This window comes from Takifugu rubripes, chromosome 22, assembly GCF_901000725.2.
Source record: "Takifugu rubripes chromosome 22, fTakRub1.2, whole genome shotgun sequence".
Taxonomy (NCBI): domain Eukaryota; kingdom Metazoa; phylum Chordata; class Actinopteri; order Tetraodontiformes; family Tetraodontidae; genus Takifugu; species Takifugu rubripes.
In genome coordinates, this window is record NC_042306.1 from 14,004,157 (window position 1) to 14,008,633 (window position 4,477).

The 4,477-nt window shown below is 47.3% G+C and overlaps 1 pseudogene; it reads right to left on the bottom strand.

The window, feature by feature from the left end:
• Positions 1–889: 889 nt before the first annotated feature.
• On the bottom strand, positions 890–2,843 carry LOC115247969 (transmembrane protein 53-like; annotated as a pseudogene).
• Positions 2,844–4,477: the final 1,634 nt, after the last annotated feature.

The following is a 4,477-nucleotide window of genomic DNA, read 5'->3' on the forward strand; positions in this document are numbered from 1 at the left end:
TTTATTATATCTGTACATGCCAGCAGATAATTTAATGAATTTTCGGACACCTCCAATATACCAAATTCTAATCAGGTAAAGTCCCAAATGCACGTACGTATAATAGACTGTTCAGCTAGTTAACCACTCATCAAGCTTGACCCCCCCAGTGTTGGAGCCAGGTGTATACTGGGGGATTGGGAATACTGGTGAGACCTAAAGCTGATCTAGAGTCTGTGGATCTCTCAGGGAGGATCCATCTGTCTGTCTCATGTGATGTCAGAGATGTTCATGTGTCTGTGCTGAGCGTAAACTTTCCTCGGAGCAGCTCTATACATGATGCATCAGGTCAGCGTTGGTGCAGAGACAAATGCCAGCTGACTCTCCCAAATGTCACTCCGGACGTGACAGACATTCCAAAACCATCTCTGCCGGAACAATGGGACTGCACCCGGGGAGAGAGGAGGGGTGAGAGGGCTGGTTGTTGCCTCTGGGTCACCTGATCGCTCTTTGGAAAATGACAAACTTAAAAATATCAAACCAGCTCCTCGAACAAATTAAGCTAGACCAAGAAAAAGGGAGCAGATACTCAAAGTCTCTTCTGGGACGTCAGTCTGTCTAGTGAAGAAGCCCAACGATTGGGAATCACTTTCACCTGCTGTTGGGGCAAATGGGGCAGATAACTGGTGTCACCCTGTGACTCCGGCCGATTCTCCAGACCTCCTGGCACCAGCTGCAGGGGGGTCGGAGCTGCTGTGTCTCCCAGCAGTGTCAGGAGCCTGGAGGAGCTCCAGGACACCAGGGGAGGCTGGCCCCAAGAGCCCCCTCAGATCCTCCACGATGCCTCAGCGAAGACTAAAGTGGGGGATGTGTTCATGAATCCTGGTGGTGAATAAACCACTGCCAGACGTCTGAGGAGTTCTGTTTATTAAAGGCACGTCAGTAAAAACACAGGCTGTGCTGGACACGAAGGGACATTCATTATCAGCCTAGATGGAGTCAAGAACAAATTCTAAAGGAGGGTTTTCAATATCCAAGGCAGCATTTCTGAAACCTTAAAAATGTAGGTGTTTGCCTTCTTCTTTTTAGTGATATTAAAATCAAAGAACTGCGTCTTCATATATACAAGAGTCACCTCAGGTTTAGCGTCACTACTACTAATCTACAGTGCATCACGTTTCACAGCAACATTCAACACAACTCAAATGGTTCCCAACAATGGTTCCCAACAATGGTTCCCAACAATGGTCCCCTCCAGTCCTAGTTTCACCTCTATTATGACACTTTTCTGATGGAAACGTGAGCAGGCAGAGTTTGGCCTTCATGCCGAACAGTGAGTGGATCGGGTTTGAAGCTGATTTTTAAGTGCACAAACTGACACCAGACGCTGGAAGTGGAGCGGAAAACGTCCAGGTGTCCGGCTCATGTTCCAGGCAGCTCCTCCAGACCAAACCAGCCCCCCTTCACTGGTCCTGAACCCTCCGTCTCTTCATCTCAGACCCTTCTGAGTCCTTCACGCAGGCAGCCAGGAAGTTGCGGCAGTTGAGGGCGTACTGTTCGGGGAACTTCCTGAAGTGACCCACGTGGGGGGTGGAGACGAAATCAAAACTTTCCACCGGGACGCCTTTCTGCTTCAGAGCGTCCACGAAGGTCTCGATGTCCCGGTGTCGGATCACCTGGTCGGCTGTGGAGTACAGGTGGAGGTGGGGCCAGCCGGGCGGCCGCTCCCGCACCGCGTCGTAGTGGTTCTTGTGGATGTACTTGGTCAGGGGTACAGGATGACACGCAGCACCAAAACGGACACAGCGAAGAGGGCGAGGAGCGCGGATCGTAGCACGGGGCTAACGTCGGGGCCCAGGGTGGCGTTCAGGGCGCGCATGGCCCCGCGGACGTTCCTGCTTGCCGGGGCGCTGTCCACAACCGCCCCGATCACACACAGGAGCCAAACTGCTTATCGGTGTGCAGCAAGTCCACGATGTAGCGGTACAACATGAAGCCTCCATTACTGAATACGTGGAATAGAACTGGACTGTTCTCCACCTCGTAGTCGTAGAGGAGCTCCAGCAGCTTCAGGGGCCGTGCTCTTCAGCTCCTTGTAGCCAAAAGCTCCGAGATGAAGAGCGTCTTCAAAGGAGCCGTGTAGGCGGAGGGTTACACACCCCTAGAGGTGAACAAAATAATTCCATTTATATTTCATTACAAATGCTTGGCTTTCTTCTTTAAAGACATTAATGACACAATGGAGCGACACCATAGTTGCATATTTACACAAAACACTTAAAATAATAGTAAAATATGTGAAACGGTGCGTTGGCCACGCCCCCATTCATTCATGTTTCCGCAGCTCTCACGTGACTCGGGGCTCCAGGTTTAAGGTTAGCAGGTAAACATTTGTTGATGACACGTGACAGGTAAATTTTCCACTTTAAAACGCAACACTAGCAATGGGAGAATCCAGAAGGGAATGATTCCCGTGGGTTGGCCCGGACCCGGATCCCCTCGGCCCCAGGATCTGTGGCACCTGACGAACTGTCACCTGTTCATTGTAGATGGAGCTGTACTTGGAGAGGTGTTTATCCTTGCAGCCTGCCCAGCCGAGCAGAATCACAACTGGCTCCTTTGTCTTCTGCCAGTGTCTTCTCTGAAAACACAACAGACCATGAAATGGCGAATCTGCCCTGTGCACCGGGCAAGCGTGGCAGGCTTGATTTAAACGTGCTCGTAGCCGGATTACAACGCACATCGCTCAGATAATGGCACCGTGTTCCGTGATGCTAACGGCAGGCATCACAATGAAAGGCTGCTCACCTGAATGTCACGGCATCCGGAAACACTATATTGTAGTCTATTTCGCCCTGTGCCATTTTCGTGCGCGGGAGTATCAGCTGCGGTTTGCTACGCTGACGTTTGTCTCATTTGTAATATAACGCAATAAGGACGGAATTCGGGGCCGAACGGAGCAGTTTGAGACAGCAACACACCGATTACTACGCGCAGGTCGGCGGCTGTCACGCGCCGCTTCCCGTCTTTATTTTGTCAAAGGAGAACAAGTCCCGCCCCTCTCTTCTGATTGGCTGATGCGCGTTTCCCTTATTTTTTTCAAACAGGAAAGGTTTAATTGACACGAGCAACATGACAACCCCTAATATTAAAATAATGTGAGCTTTTACATGGTCAATGAAGTACAGTATTATGTCATTTAACACTTTGCAGGAGCTACTTAACTTCAGTAAAATATATAAAACTCATAACGAATAACAATGTACTGAAATGTCAAAATGAAAATGGCGGTTGCAAATTTCAGTTTCTAAAAAGCGATTTTTATTATTTAAAAACTATTATGGGGAAAATTTCTAATGCATTTTCAGGTTTGCTTCATCATCGTGACTGGTGGTCGGCTGTTGTGTAAGTGTTATGACCTTAATACTACACGAGTCCACACGAGGGCGCTGTGGCCACAGTGTAGGAACTCTGATAGAGGTTCCGTGTGATTTATACAAGGAATAAACTGCATTGAGACCGTTTGACTGTGATATTCAAAGGAATTGTGCATCTCAAAGTTAAGAACCTGCGTATATATCTTGCATTACTTTTAATTTTCATGTTACACTCAAGCACAAGAAATGGCTACTAGTTTTCTGTCTGGAAACACTATTCTATAATATTGCACTGGGGATATTAGTTCGGGTTTGAGTCTGAAAGTGACTTGGGTGTGATGCGACCATACGTACCAGGTCAGAGCTCCTGGGCTCAGGAGTCAAATTTTCTAAAGCAGTTTGACCATTAACCTCGAGGCAACCATATACGGAACACAAATTTAACAAAGAATGTATTGTAACAAATGTGCATGCAAGCACTTTATGGGCCTGTAGCATCATGTGAAAGTAGACCCACGAGCACCTCCGGCTTCATTTAGAGGGTTTGTGACAGCTGAGAGACCAGAGCCGAACAGACAAAAAGTGCTGCAGCTTCGTAATTAGAATAAGAAAACAGAGGAGGAGACGTCAGCAGGGGAAACGTTTCATTACACAGCATCATATTAAAGGGTGACAGCGTCGCTGCCGCAGCTCGAAGATAAAGAGCAAATCATCTACTTGTCACCTGAGGGATTCTGAATTCTTGAACCAATTAGGTGACAAATAGCACAAGAAGCAAGAACCAGTTTTTTTTTTTCACCCGAGGGCTTTTTTTTAGAGAACGATTGAATCAATTCCAAGTCAATGCCATGTAAATGATCCGTAAATAATTCAGAAAACAATGCGTTTTCTCATTTTCAGTGACGTATCGATAACATGAGCGTTTGACATTTAGGTGCATCATAAAACCAGCAGCTAATTAGCTGAATGAAATGATCAATTATTGATGGAAGCACATCTGCGCCATCAGGGAATTCGACTCGAGTTGATGCACTTGAATTAGAGAGACAATAATTCTGCCAACACAACACTTCCGAGAAGCCATTGATCATGTTGCTGTGTTGATTTATGTTATTAACCCG